This window comes from Ochotona princeps, chromosome 17 (genome assembly GCF_030435755.1).
Source record: "Ochotona princeps isolate mOchPri1 chromosome 17, mOchPri1.hap1, whole genome shotgun sequence".
NCBI lineage: Eukaryota > Metazoa > Chordata > Mammalia > Lagomorpha > Ochotonidae > Ochotona > Ochotona princeps.
In genome coordinates, this window is record NC_080848.1 from 28,167,028 (window position 1) to 28,186,571 (window position 19,544).

At 44.3% G+C, this 19,544-nt stretch overlaps 1 long non-coding RNA gene across 3 annotated transcripts in view; it reads left to right on the forward strand.

Annotated features, from left to right (window-relative positions):
- Positions 1-19,544, forward strand: part of LOC131482333 (uncharacterized) — a 150,320-nt gene that overhangs the window by 7,592 nt on the left and 123,184 nt on the right. The gene's annotated exons all lie outside the window — the stretch shown is intronic.

Sequence of the window (19,544 nt, forward strand, 5' to 3'; positions counted from 1 at the left end):
GGCAGTGCAGGTGGCAGCTTGATCCGTGCACCACAGCACTGCTGTTATCAGTGTTCCACACTGGTAGCCACCTCCCTGTGAAACTGGAAGTGAGCTGAAGATGCACGCTGCTCTGTGGTCAGATCAGCTCAGCAGAATCAGTGACAATCCTGCATTTCTTTGATTTTCAGTTTTATATATTTTTTTAAGTAATCTACCACCAGGAAGAAAACTGTACTTTTCTTTTGTAGTGAACCTGCTTCCCTTAGAATCTGCTGTTTCCCGCTCCTAATTTGCTAGATTTCTTTTCCATGTTGTCCTTCCTTCACATGCAGATTTTGCTTTCTTTCCCTTTCACCTGAGTTTGGCACAGCCAATACCTCATGGGTTCATTTTCTGAACGTTCACAGTAGTTTGAATTATTTGTCTCACATTTCAGGCCACAATATTTTTATTAAAAATTCTCTTTAGTGATTTAGCATATTTATATTTTCTATATGAATATATAAAATATATACTATGTAATGTGGATGTTCTATCTTTTACAATATTTATTTTTATTGGAAAGCTAGATAAACAGAGAGAAGGAAATACAGAGAGAAAGATATTCTGTCCACTGATTTCACTCCCCAAGTGGCCCCAGAGGCCAGAACTGAGCCAATCCAAAGCCAGGAGCCAGGAGTTTCTTCCTGGTCTCCTATGCAGGTGCAGAGTCCCAAAGCTTTAGGTCGTTCTCTACTGTTTTCCATGGCCACAAACAGGATGCTGAGTGGGAAGTGGAGCATTCAAGATACGAACCAGCATCCATGTGGGATCCCGGCGGATACACAGGAAGAATTTAGCCACTGGGCTGTTGTGCCAAGCCCAGATTCTGACTTCAAACAGGGATTCAGTCATCCACTGTCTATCACTTGAAGTTGACAAAAGATGGATATTTAAATATATCATGGGCCCAACATTGGCCCTCACCTGATAAAGCCACCTCCTGCCACAGTGACACTCCTTATGGGCATTGGTTTGTCTACTTCCTGCTCCATTTCTGGTCCAGCTGCCTTGTTAATGGCTAGGAAAAGCAGTTCAAGATAGCCCACGTACTTCGCCCTTAAAAGGTTCCTGGCTCCTGGCTTTACCCTGTCCAAGCACTGGTTATTGGCATCAGTGCAATGGAAGATCTTTCTTTCTTTCTCCGTCTCTGTAACACTGATTTTCAAAATAAATAAATAAATAAATATTTAAAAGAAAAAAAGTATGTCAGAACAGTTTGGTCCTGGAATTGATGTCTTAAATAAGCTCAAACAGGTCAAGCCACCAGCTGCAGCAGCAGCATCCGATATGGGTGCAAGTCCAAGTCCTGACTGCTCCACTCTAGTCCATGGTAATGTGTTTGTGAAAACTGGGAAGGGTGGCACAAGTCCTTGGACACCTGCTCCCACGTGGGAGACCTGGAAGAGGCTCCTGGCTCCTGGCTTCTGACCTGTTCAACTCTAGCCACTGTGGCTGTTGTAGGAGCAGACCAGCAGGTGGAAGATACCTCTTTGTCTCCTTCTGTCTCTTTGCAATTTTGTGTTTCAAATCAATTAGTAAATCTTTAAAACAACAACAACAAAATATGTGCTCAGAAATGTATATGTGAGCTATTTTTATCTCATTCTCCAAATTAAAAAATTTTTTTAGGAATTACACCTGAGTAACTGGTTTGGGTATCCCAAGAGGCAAATTCCTGGCTGCCCAAACACCCAGCCCTACATAACTTTTTTTTTTTTCTTTTGTTAGATTTCTTGACCTATAGAAGAAGCTATTTGCTCAAGAAAACAAACTCCCAGTTTGCTTCACACTGAGAAGACTGCACCTGCTTAAAAAGTCTTTTTGAAAATTAGCTAGTCAGACCATAGTAGCAGTCATAGTGCTGTTGTAAGAGGCAGCAATACCGAGGGGCACAAGTTAAATTGGTTTGCTTTAAATTTAATATCCTCCCACAGTGGAACGTGATTTATGATAAAAAGATGAAGTGGGAGAAACAGGAAAATGGAAGCAACATGTCGTTTCTTTCTACTATCCAACAGATTTACCATATGTTTTAAAAATAATGTTTGGCCATCTACAGAAAAGGAAACAAAATGCTTTTTAAAATAATGTAACGCTTTAAACTATTTTTACTACCAGACTTTCCCTCCGCTGGGAACACATTCATCTTACTGAGAGCAAAGGTTTATTTAAGCTCCACTTACATCTATGTTGTTTTGTTTTTAGCTCATTTCCTTTTTTTTTTTTTTTTTAAAAAAAAGCAATTGGTAAGTTTATTTCCCAGTTTAGCTGTTATTATAAAATATAAAAAGACCTTTCTGTTTTTACTTCTAGCGTAGCGCTATTGAAAGCTACAAAACTTCCAGCAAAATATAGGACAGTACAAAAATTAGAAACTGCTGGTGTTGCCTCAGCAGCGGCTACTGCACTCCTGCAGTGGTTTCCCTGCCTTTGCTACCAGCACAAATCGGTGTGTACTGGACAACAGATCCATAGTGTGGCCTCTTTAAAGCAGCTGTTTTATTCACATAGCACAAAATCCACCCTTTTAAAGTGTATGGTTCTGTGGGTTTTGATATATTTGCAGAATTGTATAGTCATCATCATTATAAATTTAGAACATTTTCTTTATTCCCCAATGACAGTCACTTACCCACGACAGTCACTTGCCTTACCCACGACAGTCACTCCTCATTGCCCTGGGCACTGGCAGCCTCTCATCTGTGCTCTGTCACCACAGATTTGTCTATTTTGGACGTTCTGTGTGGATGAAACCTTGAGTATGTGGCCTTTCTGTCTGGCGCCCTCGACTTAGCATGGTGTTTTCAAGCTTCATCCGTGTTGAAACTTACAACAGTACTTTTTTGTTGTTGTTGCCAAATAGTACTCTGTCATCTGATTATACTACATTTTGTTGATTCTTTCCTCGGATGATGGACACTCGGGTTGTTTCTTGTTTCTTCCTATGAACAGGGCCACCACAAACGTGCAGGGTTTTGCACAGAAGTGTGTCTTCGTCTCGCCTGAGTTTTTATTTTCTTGAGCACCCAGGAGAGGAGTTGTTGAGTCATGTCCTGACTCTGGGTTTAGCCTTTTGAGACACTGCCAGCGTGATGTCTGGAGCAGGTGCAGCATGTCACACCCCTTAGCAGTGTGGGAGGGTCCCAGTTTCTCCACATTCTTACTGCCACTTGGTATTGTCTGACTTTGATGACATGGAGCAGCCTTTCATGTGCTTGTTGTCCATATGTATATTTTCTGTGTGCAAACGTCATTTCAGGTACTTCTTATACATTTTTTTACATTTTGTGATATAATTTCATATGCTGTGGTATTTCCCTTGTCCCCTCTCCAAGTCCCCCCCCCCCACATATACACACACACAAACACACACACGCTGATTTTCCCTGTATTGTTAAAATCGTATAGTCCTTCATAAGCAGTCATAAGCCCACCATTCTGCTATTTAAGTGTATCCTGACATTGCGGGTATGGACAATGGCAAAGAGTTCAGCATCCTATTGTCAAGATATATTTAACAGTTTCATTGGGAGTCCATCTTTGCTTTGGAGGTAGAGATCCATACTGCATTGTATCTTCTTATCTGGATATGATAGTCCCTATTCACAGTTACTATATGTTCCCTTAAATGAAAAGTCATAAAACAAAATCAGCAACACTGGAAAAAAGTTAAAAAACATGTAATACCATGAAGTTAAATAGCATGGTACTGAATGACCAATGTGTCACTGAAGAAATGAAAAGAAAAGAAAAAACCTTCTTGGAGAAGATGATGCCACTGTATGATCTATAAGTCAGTGAAGAATCTAACAAGGGAAAAGAAACTATTTTTGGGCCTGGCGGCGTGGCCTAGCAGCTAAAGTCCTCGCCTTGAGCGTGCCAGGATCCCATATGGGTGCCAGTTCTAATCCCAGCGGCTCCATTTCCCATCCAGCTCCCTGCTTGTGGCCTGGGAAAGCAGTCGCGGACGGCCCAATGCATTGGGACACTGCACCTGTGTGGGAGACCTAGAAGAGGTTCCAGGTTCCTGGCTTTGGATCGGCACAGGACCAGCCGTTGCGCTCACTTGGGGAGTGAATCATTGGACGGAAGATTTTCCTCTCTGTCTCTCCTCTCTGTATATCTGACTTTGTAATAAAAATAAATAAATCTTTTTTTAAAAAAGAAACTATTTTGAAGAAATTAAAATAACAAAAAACCGATGAGATGCAGCACAAAACAGTATTGAAAGGGCTTTTGATCTTATATTTCACATGAAGGTTGCCTTATATAAGAGAGAACATGTATTTGTCCTTTTGTGATTGACTTATTTCACTGAGCATAATGGTTGCAAACGGTAGAATTCCATTCCTTTTTGTGGCTAAGTAATATTCCATGGAGTAGTTGTACAGCAGTTTCTTTATCCACTCCTGTATTGACAGACATCTGTGTTGTTTTCATGTCTTTGCTGTTATAAAATTACAGATCTCTTTCTCATATGCAGATCTCATTGCCTTTGGATATATTCTGAGCAGTGGGAACTGGGTCATACTGAGTTGTAAGATTTCTCTATGTTTTAGATAGCCCAATCCCATACCACATGTATGATTTGTAAGTATTTTCTACCATTCAATAGGTTGTCTTTTTGCCTTTGTGGTATTTCTGCCTTTAAACTGTATTTATTTGAAAGGCAGAGTGATAGAGGGAGAGATCTTCCATGCACTGGCTTAATCCCCAAATGCCCAGAACAGTCCCCAGGGCAGGGTGAAGCCAAGAATTAGGAACTTCACCTAGGTCTCAGGCTTGGGAACAGAAACCAGTACTTGAGCCATTGCCTGCTGCTTCTTAACATGTGAATTAGCAAGAAGCTGGATTAGAGGTGAAGGTGCTGGCGGATGCTGAGGTTAGGTGAGTCATGCTAGTCTGGGCCACAGCTCCCACCAGCACGTGTAAGATGCAGGATGGAGGCAGCTGGGGGCCACACCGCATGAACCCTCTGGACAGGGCTTCCCACCTCACCGTCTGGACAGCTGCCACTGCCATCAGCACCGCCCTCCAACTACCCTTGTGTTGCTGTGTCCCTTACTCAGATGTCAGGCTCCAAATGAGAGAGTCTGTTTTGCCAAGCTAAGACCATCTTGCTGTACATCTATTGCCTGGTATAGGAAAAACGGTAGAATATCTGACGTCACAGGTTTTCCGAGTGGGAAACTGGGTCTTGACTGTCACCAGGACATAAGCAACAGAGGTCTTCCCCGGACAGGAGGGTGATGCCAGTAGGAAAGGAACAACAAGAATAGCAAAATCATAGGCATGACTGTAGTTGATGACTATTCAGATTAGGACAGACACATACTCCAAACATACTTCTGTTGTGCAGTGTTACTGTATTAAACAACATACAGTTATAGTTAAGCCTGCTTTTGTGCTTTTGTTTGTATACTTATAAGTAACTGTATTTCTAATTTTTTGTGTCCTTGGTGCTCCTGCATCAGGGCCTCTGTACTGGGGATGGGGGATGGCAGTGCCATTCCTAGGGTGGGGTGCTCCTGGAGACAGTACACCAGCCAGCCCTAAGCCCACATCGCCAGCTCCCTCCTGGAGTTCTTACCCATAGGCCTTGACCCTGGACCCACATCGTCCCAGGGCCAGGTACCAGACAGCTCTGGATAGCCTGACAGGCCAGAGCCTGCTGAAGTTACTCTGATCGGCAACCCTGAGTCCATTTACCTGCCTCGCCAGTTCCTTCCATGGAAGCCATTGTAGCACTCTTACCAGTTTGTCATGTTCCTCCTGCCTCCAGACAAACCCCAGATCCTCTCTGAGGAGTCTTATGTAGTGTACCACCAGTTCCCAGGGCTTTGCGAGTATAAAATCCTCTTCCTTCAGAACAGGCACCTTCGTGTCTGCTTATTTATCATACCCGATAAAAACAAATCCCCGGAATGGGCATTTGGCATAGCATTTGAGACGCTGCTTGGACCACCTGCACCCCATTGTTAGTACACCTGGGTTTAAATTCTGGCGCTGCTCCCATTATAATATCCTCCCAGTGCAAACCCTGGGAGGCAGGCAGTGATGGCTCAGGTAGTGTAGTATCTGCCACCCGTGCTGGAGACTTGGATTGAGTCCCTGATTCCTCCTGGCTTGATCTAGCCCAGCTCTGGTCATTGTCAACATTTAAGGAGTAAGCCAATTGATGATAGCTCTGTCATTCAAACAAACAAAAACAAAACAAGACAAAAAAAAAAAAAAAAAAAAAAAAGGAGAGAGAGGAAGGAGAAAGAAGAAATCAAATTTTAAAGAAAGGACAAAAAAAAATAAAGAAAGGATAAATCCCAAGTATAGGAGTACATCAAGAAAATTGGAAAAATAAAATTAAAACCCCAATGTGCAGCATGTTCTGAAGGTACTTCTCAAGTGGTTTTGATAGTTCGGAAATGCTGTTTATTTGGTTGCTCCAAGGTTAAGAAATTCTGTCGAGATCAATTGGCTGACATAGTCCACCTTAGAGTCTCAGTTTGCCCAGATACTTGTTTGGGAGAGTTGCCCAATTTGTTCTGCCCTCTGTGGTGTTAGACATCCTCTGAAGCCCTCAGCGAACTGATTGTCATGTTCTCCATGAGTATCTGGGCATGCTGTCCGCTGCACAGGTCTCAGCAACTGTGGAGACCCAGTTCTGACACATTAATTCCACGGTTAGATTTTTACCGTGGTTGGGGTTCTGAATCCAGTGATTCATTTTGGGAATTGAAGGGACCCAATGAAACCTCACTAGAGGTAACCCCAGAACTGACTCTTGTGTGTACCAGGCAATGCGAGGTATGGCTCAACCCATCATCCAAATCAGCCTACGTGCACACTGGTAATTGCAATCACCTAATTAGTTCTGTCCCCAGCCTCATCTCATATGCAAACCAATGGATGTTGTGGCCCACCCTAACCCTGCCCACTGCACACTTGGCCCTCACATACACCAGTGGGAACTGCAGCCTGGTTGGAGCGATCACCAATAACCTCCACTTGGCCCACCCCTAGCCCTGGTTTCTGGGCATGCTAGTATGTGCAACAGACTGATCCAGTCTATCCCACATCCCATTCAGCTCTTGTATACATCAACAAACATTATAGAACCTAGCTCAATCCAGCCAATACCAATATCCAACCCACACCAATATCCAGCCCACACTCAGCAGGTGCCATTGCCTGACTAGCCAGACCTGCCCCGAACCCTGGTTCTCATGCTCACCAGTGGGAGGTGCAGCCCTTCAGAGAGATACCCACAGTTTCCCTATGGGCACACTCCCAGTCCCAGACCTTGCACTTTCTAGGTTGTTCTACAATCTGATCTGACTGAACTTGCCCCCAGTCCTAGCACTTGCCAGCTGAATGCTGCAACAAACCTAACCAGGCTGCATTTACTCATGCTCAGGCATGCACCAGTGTATATGATCTCTTAGCTCAGCCCGGCTCTCGTCCAAACACAGCTCACATGCAAGCTAACAGGTTTTGTAGCCCTGCCCAGCCTGGTCTGCCTTCAGTCCTAGTTCTCATGCTCACCAACAGGAGTGATAGTCCAGCAGAGGGGCTCTGCAGCTCCCATTGCAGCAGATTTCTTTTCTTTTTACATTTTTTAAATAAAGATTTTTAAATTGGAAAGTCAGATATGCAGGGAGAAGGAGAGAGAGAGAGAGAGGAAGATCATCTGTCCATTTGCTGATTCGCTTTGTGGATGGCTGTAACGAACAGAACATAGCTGAAGCTGAATCAGGAGTTTCTGGGTCTCCTGTGTGGGTGCAAAGTCCCAAGGACTTGGGTCATCCTCCACTACTTCCTAGGTCATAACCAGAGAGCTGAATCAGGAGTGGAGCAAGTAGGACACAAAACAACACCCACATGGGATGCTGACTCCACCGGTGGAAGATTAGAGTGCCATGCCATCCATCGCCCCAGCCTTTCAGGCTTTCCATTTCCATGAGTCTGTGCATTCTGGGTAATTTTTTTTCTAGATTTCTAATTCTTCAGTTGTACAATTTGCCTGCTTAATTATTTCATTGATTTTATACTTAGTTACTATTCATTTTAGAAATTCTTGTGTCTTCTCTAATCGCCAACAGTTCTCATTTTTTTGTGTTAACCAAGTCAAGCTATTTGTAGTTCCTTACATGTTGATGGTAGTCAAAGCTGAATGATGTGTACAGAGGATCTCATTATATTCTTTTATCTACATGTGCTGTGCCAGATGATTTCTGTAGTAAGTTACAAAATTGTGGCAGGGAGAGCAGATATTGGCCTAGTGATTAAGATGTCAATTAAGACATCTCATATTGGAGTTCCTGGGTTCAACCCCCAGATTTGGATATGAATTATTATTTTCCTAACTGTTTTTGACGATTTTTACATAGTTGGTTAGAGTCCAAAGAGTCAAGGGCTAGAGAAAAGTGGGTGAGACCATTGTTTACACATTCTCTTTTTTTCTTTCCTGTATCTAGGGAAAGAGGGGAGATAAGGAGAGAAACCACACCCATCCTCGCAACCATTCCAGGGTCCCTGCTGTGGAGCATGTTGTGAGGGTCTTGCTCAAGTGGTTTTGATAGTTCTACAATTCTGAATTACCGTTGATCCCACCACTCCAATCACAATGAAATGTCTCCAGAATCCACTGGCTGACATAGTTCACCTTAGAGGCTCCGTTTGTGCAGATTTTCACTGCCGAAGCTTGGCTGGGGCAGTTGATCAATGTTCTGTCCTCCGTCCTGTGTACCAGGTGTCCTCTACCAACTCCAATATACTGCAGTGTCCTTCATGTGCATCTGGATATGCTGTCCACTGCTCCATCTAAGCCATTGAAGAGGCCCAGCTCTGACACATGCACTGTATGGTCAGACCATGGAACATGCAGTTCTCTCCATGATTGGAGTTCTGAGACCAGCAGTTCAGTTGAGGGGGAATCACCAAAGAAACCTCATCTGAGGTGATTCCAGACCTGATTCTTGTGTGTGTTTGCCAATATAGGACCTGGTATAGTCCGTCACCCAAATCATTCTACGCACACGCTATTAGTTGCAATTGTTGGGTCAGTTCTGTATGCAAACCTGTCTTCTACACAAACCAACAGGTGTGGGAGTCCAGCCCATGGATTCAGATTCTAATTCCAGCTTCCTGCTCATGCATCCCATGAGGGACCTACGTACCCAGGCTATCTTCTGCTTCTTTCCCAGGTGCTTTAGCAGGGAGATGGATGAAACTCAGATACAGGATGCTGGTACGACAAGCAGTGCCTTAACCTACCCCAGGACATTGGCTCCAAAACAGCTTAACCTGGGGCTTGAAAAAGAATTGTGGAGCTTGGAACTTTTCATGGGAAACTGGAGCAATCCAAATGGGTAGAGGACAGCAGGAAGGAAACTTGTGGATGTCTAGAGGACAGGAAAGAGGAGGTAGCAAGTAAGAAACGAGGCATATGATGTCCACATTTGTAAGTAGACTAGTCAACTCCTCAGCGCCCTGTGATCAGAGAACCACTAAGAATCATCTCCTTGTGCTGCTTCTGTTGGATTACCAGAGGTTGCCAATGTGTGGCTTCAGGGGATTTGGGAATGTGAACACCCTAGCTGCTGCCAGGGCAGAATCACTGTTCCATTCTGGCTGGTCCAGAACAGCCAGTCTGACTTCTCACCTCCCAACAGGCTGTGCTGCGCCTTGAGAGGCAATGGAGAAGAGAGTTGTTTATACTTATTTCTTTAGGTACCATAATCATTCTGTCTTCCTACTTCCTCTCCTGTTACAACAAATCTGAAGACATTTTTAATGAAAAAAAAGTCCACAAAACCTTATTTTAATGATTTGCTGTATACAACGTAACCCTCATATATGTGCCTATAACCACCAGGTTTTCTCTTGTAAACATTTTAACAGCACCTCTCTTTTCTAAAAATGTGGTGACCTACATCATGTTATTAGATCTTTATAGCAAGGCTTTCAGGTGAGTTAGTTATTACTGGGTCATTTTATAGAAGGTAAAAAAAAAAAAAAAAACAGTGCTGCTGTTGCTTTTTTTTTTTTTTTTTTTTTTTTTTTTTGACTTTGCTTTAGTCGCCATGGGTTCCTTCACCTTGACATTACAGTCCTGGCATGTAATGGGGGCTCAGCAAATAGTTCTTGGATGGATGATACCATTGAATATACTTAGATCTGTGAGATTTTTATCTTTCATATTTTTAAAAAACAGATTCTCTTTTGGCTCCCTTAGATGTAGGGGCTTTTTTAAAAAAATGGGGATAAAGGTCTTTATAATGATTTGCAAAATTTCTTTTAAAGATTTTTTTATTTTATTACAAAGTCAGATATACAGAGAGGAGGAGAGACAGAGAGGAAGATCTTCCATCTGATGATTCACTCCCCAAGTGAGCCGCAACGGCCAGTGCGCGCCGATCCGAAGCCGGGAACCAGGAACCTCTTCCAGGTCTCCCACATGGGTGCAGGGTCCCAATGCATTGGGCCGTCCTCGACTGCCTTCCCAGGCCACAAGCAGGGAGCTGGATGGGAAGTGGAGGTGCCAGGATTAGAACCGGCGCCCATATGGGATCCCGGGGCGTTCAAGGCGAGGACTTTAGCCGCTAGGCCACGCCGCCGGGCCCGATTTGTAAAATTTATTTATTTTTATTGGAAAGGCAGATTTACAAAGAGGAGGAGGGAAAGAAAGAAATATTTTGCATCAGTTAGTTCACTCCCAAATGGCCGCAGTGGCCAGAGCTGAGCCGATCCAAAGCTAGGAGCCAGGAGCTTCTTCTGGGTCTCCCCTGTGGGTGCAGGGTTCCAAGGCTTTGGGCCATCTCCTTGGTCTGTTTCTTTGCCTTTCAAATAAATATAATAAAGAATAAAGAAACAAATAATTTAAAATTAACAGCTTAATTGAGTGCACATTTTATATGTGATAGAATAATATTTGTTTATGTATTTATCTGAGAGGCAGAGTAACAGAGATGGGGAGACAGAAAGAGCTCTTGTATCCATGGGTTCACTCCTCCAGTGACTGCAGTCAGGTCTGGATGAGACCACAGAGCAAGGAGCTCCAGAATGTCCGCGAGATGACAGGCAGGGGTTCAGGCACTTAGTGACCATCTTTTGTTGCCTTCCCAGATACAGCAGCAGGAAGTGGGAAAGTGGGATCATGAGCAGAGCAGTAGGACTTGAAGCTGCAACCCTGGATGTGATGTCACCCTTACAGGAAGCAGTTTAATCCACTCTGCCACAGTGCTGGTATCCCGACACAATAATGTTATAATGAAAAAGTTTGTTTGCAACTTTTTTTTCCACAAGTTTTGAGAGAAAAAAAATCCTTTAGTTAAAATTTAAACCACAGCAATAACTTCATTGCTTCAAGGTATATTTAACAGATGAAAAGTTCAACAGTAAACTAGAGTGGGATTAAACATATTCCTTACCTTTACCCATAGGAAAATGAGGATATTGTTTGGTGGTGTGATTAATACTGTCCAGACCCACATGAGGGCGCTCTAATCATTCAGAAACTGGGAGTACAGAAGCATTTGTTGGTAGAATGAGACTTTTAAGAAGCCACAATCTGCATAACTGATACAGCGGAAAAATTAAAGTCCCAGTAAATGGTGACTATGCACCCTTTTCTTTTGGGTGAAAAAATGGGATTAGGATTGTTTAAAAAAAAAAAAAGGACTGTAGAGCAGTCATCCCTGGTCAGTAAATTTGTACAGGACAATTTTGACTCTTAACCTGTGAACTCTTAGTTTAAAATCTTCACCTATTGCATGATGTAACGTATTTCAATCTTAAATGGGTTTGGTAATAGCATTTATAAGATATACAAAATACAACCATAATGTTTGTATATATTTTTTGCTTTATTGCATAATTGTGCTTCGCTTAGATTTAAAGCTGATTCTCAACTGATTTTTCGGGGCACAAGGCTTAGTCTTTTCCCAGTTTCTGATAAATCCCATGTTTGTTCTTTGATTGCCGTGTAAATACAGAACTGCAAGGCTGTGTGTCAATATTTCAGAGAAAAAGACCCATAAGCTCCACAAATGTCTTTTTTTTTTTTTTTAGAGATTTATTTATTTCTACTGCAAAGTCAGATATACAGAGGAGGAGAGACAGAGAGGAAGATCTTCTGTCCAATGACTCACTCCCAAGTAGCTGCAGTGGCTGGAGCTGCACCGATCTGAAGCCAGGAGCCCGGAATCTCTTCCAGGTCTCCCACGTGGGTACAGGGTCCCAATGCTTTGGGCCGTCCTCGACTGCTTTCCCAGGCCATAAGCAGGGAGCTGGATGGGAAGTGGGGTCACCAGGGTTAGAATCAGCATCCATATGGGATCCTGGCGTGTGTGAGGCAAGGACTTTTAACCACTAGGCTACTGTACCGGGCCCACACAAATGTCTTTAAAATAAAAAGATGTATTTATTTATTTATTTGAAAGGTAGAAAGAAAGTGAGAGGGAGAGAGAGAGCTCTTCCAGCTGGCAGTTTTCTTCTCAGATGACCACAGTACCTGCAGCCTGGAACTCCACCTGGGCCTGCCATAGGGGTGACAGGAGCCCAGAACTTGGGTCATCTGCTGCTGCTTTCCCAGGTGCATGAACAGGAAGTAAGATTGGAATTAATCTATTCATATTTCATTAGAAATTAAGCCTTTAAAATATCTATTTATTTATTTTACAAATTAACCCATTTTGTGTGGAAGAGTTACAGAGAGAAAGGGAGAAACCAGCGGAGTCTTTGTTGGATCAACCTCCCCCAAGTCACTGCGGTGACTAGGGCTGGGACAGCCAGGAATATTATCCAGGTCTCCACAGGGGTGACAGGGGCCCAAGGGCCTGGGCCATCCTCTGCTGTTTTTCCCAAGCCGTTGACAGGGAGCTGGATCTTAAGTGGATCAGCCAGGACTCAAACTAGTGCCCATATAGGATACTGTTTGGCAGATGGTGGCTTTACTTGCTGTCCCACAATGCCAACCTCCAGATTTATTTATTTTTATTTGAAAGGCAGAGTGACAGAAAGCAAAATATAGGAAGAAAAAAAATCTATCAATGGTTCTTCAAATGGTTCACAATGTCCAGCCTGGGTCGAGCTAAAGTCAGGATCCTGGAACTCTATCTGGGTCTTCAATGTGGATGGCAGGGACCCAAGCTCCTAAAACTCTCATCATGTGCGTCCCTGGCACATAAGCTGGGAGTTTGAGGTTAGCAGGGACTCTGTCCAGTTCAGTAAGGGTCTCAACAGAAAACATGGTGCCCTCAGAACAACTGCAGGACATTTCCTGTCAGTGAAGTCACACATTGTGTGCTGTGGTCTTTTGTGACTGCTTCTTTCATACAGAGTTGTTCGGGCTCATCCATGTGGTCATGTGTTTCAGCACCTCACTCCTCCTTAGGGCACCATCATATTCCATGCATGAATATCACACATTGTATTTAGGCATTTCTCAAGCAATGGACAATTAAGTTTCCACTTTTTTTGGCTACTGGAGATAATGATACTGTGAAACATTCTTGTACAAATGTTCTCATTTCCTTTGAAAATACACATGAAAGTACAATTGCTTGATTACATGCTAACTCTGTGTTTAAACCACAGAGATCAGCTTTTAGAATTTTTTTTCAAAAACAATAGATGCTAACGTTTTATTTTTTAGAATTATTAAAGTTATTGGAGGGGCCCGGCATGATAGCCTAGCGGTTAAAGTTCTCACCTTAAACATGCTGGGATCCCATATGGGTGCTGGTTCGTATTCCGGCTGCTCCGCTTCCCATCCAGCTCCCTGCTTGTGGCCTGAGAAAGCAGTGAAGGACGGCCCAAAGCCTTGGGACCCTGCACCTGTGTGGGAGACCTAGAGGAGGCTATAGGCTCCTGGCTTCGGATTGCCTTAGCTTTAGCCATTGTAGCCACTTGGGAAGTGAATCAGTGAATGGAAGATCTTGCTCTCTGTCTCTCCTTCTCTCTGTAAATCTGACGTTACAATTAAAAATAAATCTTTAAAAATTTATTTGATTGGTGGAGAAAGAGACACCCTCCATTCTCTGCTTCACTCCCCCAGTTGCCCATAACAGCTGAAGTTGGGCCAGGCTGAAAGTAGATGAGGACCCAATCCAGGTCTCCTGTGTGGGCACCACGGGCCTAAACACTAGATCCAGCATCCATTCACCCAGGGGTATGAGGAGTCCAAACTTACACTACGGCTGATTGATGGATGTGGGTATCCCCAGTGGTGTCCCAATCACTACACCAAACGCCTGTACCAGTGTGTCTTTATTATTACTGTTATTACAGCCACCCTGGTGAATAGGGAGGGGTGTTGTAATTGTGGACTGGGTTTATGTTTCCCTGGCAACTAGTGACGTTGCTATTTTTTGCCTGTTTGTGTCCCTCTAAATTTCACTTTGGAAGCAGAAACTCAGTGTGATAGCAGTCACAAGTGCAGCTTCTAGGAGGTGATGAACTCCTTGGGACTCCATGCTTTTGAATGGACTTAAAGCTCCACACCACACTTCCTGCTGTTGTACCCTTCCACCTCATGCTGTGTGAGGACGACCCTTAGAGGAAACACCATCAGAGAAACAGGCCTCACAGACACGGAGTCTGTGGGCACCCTCATCTTGGGTCTGTTATTTTGCAGCTTGGTTTGTCACTTTTAAACAAAGATTTGTTTATTTGAAAGGCAGAATGAACACATAAGAGAGGGAGGGATAGAGGGACAGAGAGCAAGCTTTCATCCATTGGTTTATGCCCTAAATGGCTGCAGCAGTTAAGACTATGCCTGGTGGAAGCCAGGAGCCCAAAGTTTATTCTGGGTCTCCCATGTAGGCGCAGGGGACCAAGCTTCTGGGCCATCCTCTGCTGCTTTGCCAAACATACTACCAAGGAGCTGAATCAGAAGTGGAGCAGCTGGATGTCGAACTAGCACCCATATGGAATGCTGACATAACAGTTGGCGGTTTAACTTGCTATGCCACAATGCCATCCAAGAGGAGGTGTGCATTAGCGAGAACCTGGATCAGAAGCAGAGCCAGGACTTGCACCCAGGCACTACCATGTGGTATACAGGCATCCCAAGTGGCATCTTAACCAATGCACCAAACAGTATGTGAGTGAGTGAGAGAGGGAGATGGGGAAGGAGATAGAGAAAGAGGCTTTTTTTTATTTACTGGTTCACTCCCCAGATGTCCAAAACAGCCAGGGGACTGGTCCAGGCTGAAACCAAGAGGCAGGAGGTTCTTCTGGGTCTCCCATGTGGGTGCAGGATCCCAAGGCTTTGGGTCATCCTCAACTGCTTTCCCGGGCCACAAGCAGGGAGCTGGATGGGAAGTGAAGCAGCTGAATCTATAACTGGTGCCCATATGGGATTGCTGGTGCCACAGACAGAGCCTTAGCCTGTTATGTTACTGCTGCAGCCCCATTAATACAGTATATATATATTTTTTATCTCTGTCCAACACAAACACCTCCTCATATTCACTGAAAGTCATGCTCTGGATTGCTCACAGCAGTACTATTTGTAATAGCCAAGCTCCCCACATGCTCGTCACCAGAAGGCAGATTAGCAAATTGGGGCATGCAGTGGAATGGTAGAGGATGTGGGACAAGGAGTACACCATGCAGCAAACCTAAACTGAGGGGATGAAGCCATTTCCCAGGGTACTAATGTGCTACCCCCCTCAGACAAAGGATGAAAACAGTCAGGTTGAAGTTGAAATAGTATTTCCCCTAGAGGTGAGTGGCTTGTGACTGCAGACAAGTAGCAGCAGGCTGCTGGGGAGATGGGAACATCCTATGTCTTGATCTGCTTTAGGGTTACAGGGGTGCATTCATTTGGGGGAAATTCATTGAGCTGTATGAGGAGACTTGAAAGTCTGTGGAGAATGGAATTAAGAGAGAAGTTTTTTTTTTAAATCTTAGAAATCCAAACATGTTTTTCATAATATACATTTTTCATGAATTTATACATTTTGAAAAGAAATATAGTCAAGAGAGACAGAAGGAGAGACCAATCAAGACTGTGGCAGAGAGTCTGCTTCCATCTGTTGACTCGCTCCCCAGATGCCCACAATCATCCAGGGCTGGACCCCCGATTAAGTTCAGGGTCAATCCAGGTCTCCCAGTGATGACCGAACTCAAGGACTTGTGCCACCCCGTGCTGCCTCCCGTGACCTACATTAGGAAGAGGCTGCAGCTGGGAGCCAGAGGCTCTGATACGGGAAATGGACAGCTTAACCACCAGGCCAGTCACCTGCTGGTTCCTGTACTCTTTGAAGCTTTCTCAGTACACCTGTTTGTGCTTCTGAACATACTCTGGCAATTATGTACATTCTCTCCTTTAAGTAAGTCAGTTGTGGGGAAAAAAAATTAAAAAGTAAGTCAGTTGTGCAGTTGCCAGTTTACGATTTGTCAAAAGCAGAGAAAAACCTGAAAGTGTGGTGATGAGAGTTTCAGAGCGTGTGTATGTGTGTGTGTGTGTGTGTGTGTGTTTCTTCCATTGTATTGATGGAGATTTGTACTTAAAAGATAGTAGAGTGCTCCAAACTTTAGAACGATTTTGGAGAGACTCCTGAATTTGAAAGAGAACGATGTGTTGGAATAGCCAGCCGATCAGATGATTTCATGTGTAGATGCTAACTTGTCCTGACGTGCTGGGTGAGGCTGGGCTTCCTCGAACACAGCCGTGTTAGATAATTCAGCTCTGCATGCAGCAGTGAAAGTTTAGCACTTTAAATCTGGCTGGCGTGTACAGAGAGACTGACATGTTAGATTTAGTACAACTGTAGAATTAATGCTAAAAACTCCCGTGCCACACAGTTTTCCCATATGTTACATAAAAATGCTATATAGTTTCTCACTCAAAAGCTGCTATATCAGGGTGCTAGCTGATTTTATGCCTTTGACTTGGTTAATGTTTTCATTTATATACAATAGAGTTTTACACCACATCAGTCAGACAATCTATTGTGAAATAATTTACAGTACAATCATAATAAATGTACACAAAATATTGATTTAGCGTTAATCTCTCAACTGTGAAAGTCAATGAGCCATAAATCTGTAAATACATTGGTGAAGCGAAAGACATAAATGACCAAAATATTAGTCATTGTGTTATGTATGTGCTTTGCAGATAGCTATCTGGGGAAAATATATGGGAGGAGACTTCATAAAATTCTAAATTAGTGACATAAAAATAACATAATGCACAAAGAAATAGACTGTCTCAACAAAATCGTGAGGAAAAGCACCCTAGAACCTGGTTCGTAATCCTGACTTAGAGGCAGCTGAGAGAGTCGCTGTGAGGGAACCATCTCCACACTCTACGGCTTCCAAAAACGCTCTGGAGGTGAAGCCACAGCACAGTCTGTTTAATTCTGAAGACAGTGTGTTTCTGTTGGTGTGCATGTGTTTGAATATCTTTACTATTTTAAAACCCATGTGAGATGCATCACCTTGGCAATAGGCTGCTCCACACTCCCAGGGGACATTGGAATCTCTACCCTCCTCTCTCTGCTTCTGCTACATGCTTTGTCAGTAAATGCCCAGCCTGGGTTTGATCACCTGCTGCGATGGTGAACTCAGTACCTCCAGATGTATTACAGTCTGTTGAGCCCTGTGACTTAGAGATTTGGGCAGTGTGTGTCATTCATTCTCTATTTAGACCACAGAAGAGATTTTCCCCTAAGCTCGTAATACTGGATGACTCTAGGCAGCTCAATCTCAATGGTGTCTCTGGGCATGAAAGAGACTACCTACAACGGAGTGACTAAAACTAGTGGACCTGCCTTCCTTGTTATGAGGGAGGAATCAAAAGCCTTCATTGTGACATATTTAATTGGTAGTTGCCTCCTTTGTCAGTATAGAAAAAAATTGAGGTTTCTTATTTAGAAAATTATGTCGTAGGGCTACACATTCCCATCAAGAATCCTGAGGTCCAACTGCTTGGACTAGTTAGTTTAGTCTATTTATACCCCATCCCACCTCCCCACTGACCCAGAGGCCAGTGGAATGGGATGCATTAGGCCTGGCCATGCGTTCTAACTCCAGGACAAAAGGTAGTGGTTCAGGGCCAGGGGCGATGGTTCACTGGCTAAATCCTCCCTTGTAAGTGCTAGGATCCCATATGGGTGCCAATTCATGTCCTCCCGGCTCCACTTTTCATCCAGCTCCCTGCTTATGGCCTGGGATAGCAGTGGAGGATGGTCCAAGGCCTTGGGCACCTACACCCGATGGGAGACCTGGAAGAAGTTCCTGGCTTTGGATTGGTTTATCTTCAGCCGTTGGGGCCACTTAGGGGCCAGTAGACAGAAGATCTTTTTCTCTGTCTCTCCTTTCTCTCTGTAAATCTGCTCTTCTAATAAAAATTAAAAAAAAATTTAAGGTAGTGATTCACCATGTTGTGCTAACTGTGAGAGTGAGCGTAGAGGACCACAAAGGGAAGCTGGGGGCTGTGCATAGCCCCTCCAATCGCCGTTTTCACAGCCAGCGATGGAGTTGTGCGGCACACAACCTGTATCCAGCAACCCTAGCCATGACTTAGCGAAGGAACGATCGGTGTGTGCAAGGCAAATCACAGCTGTCTCCTACTCTGATTACCTGTGTTTGCATATCTGTTCCTCGGAGTCAACAGACTCTTGATGAGAATTCATTTTTTCTGGCGGTCTGGGAACTGCGGCGACAGCAGTGGTTGTTGTTTCCAGTACTGTGTATATTGAAAAAGTGATGGGCATACAAACCTGCACCTGGAATATATGCAGTTCTGCAGTGTGTCCTGGAACTGTACCCCTTTAATAGCCCTTTACAAAAGCACGTTTGTGGACTACAGGTAACAGGGAGAGGAGAGCCACAGGTCTGGTGGGGAGCACTGTGTTGACGGTGAAGAGCGAGTCCTGGGGCTAACTGCAGGAAGGCGTGGCTGGTGTCTTAATCCAAGGTGGCCATGTTCTTTGGCAACATACCTGATCTCCCACCTATACGTGTCTGAGCCAGGGAGGCATGAACAGGAGATGCTGGGACAAAAGCAGGTCAGGTGGGACAGCCCACATTCCCATGTGTTAGGACAAGGGGTGTGCAAGCTACTTATCCAAGTGAACCACCATCTGATGTAAGAATCCCCAGCACCAAGAGTGTGGGCATCCATAGACATGGTGATGGGAGTGGGAGAAGCAAAGCTGGAACTGAGCCTCCTCACACCCCCAGAGAACTCATACAGTAGCTGCAGGAGAGACTGAGTAAGTGGGCCCCTGCCACATGTAAAAACCTGTGGTGGTTGTGGTGTTGAACTGTCCACATCACCAGCCTAGGAAGTTTTTGCTGTAGCTAGCTGCCACCCTCCAGCTTCCACACCCTCAGAGTGCAACGTCTGTACTAGGCCTGTGGTCTTGGACAGTCCCAAGGCTGTGACAGCACATGGGGGAACTGTGGCCTGGCCATTTCTGCTCACACTGTGAGTGTACCAGAGGTCCACGTGGCTTACCTGTGGCTTACTGGCAGAGGGGCTGCCGGGATTAGAATCGGCGCCCATA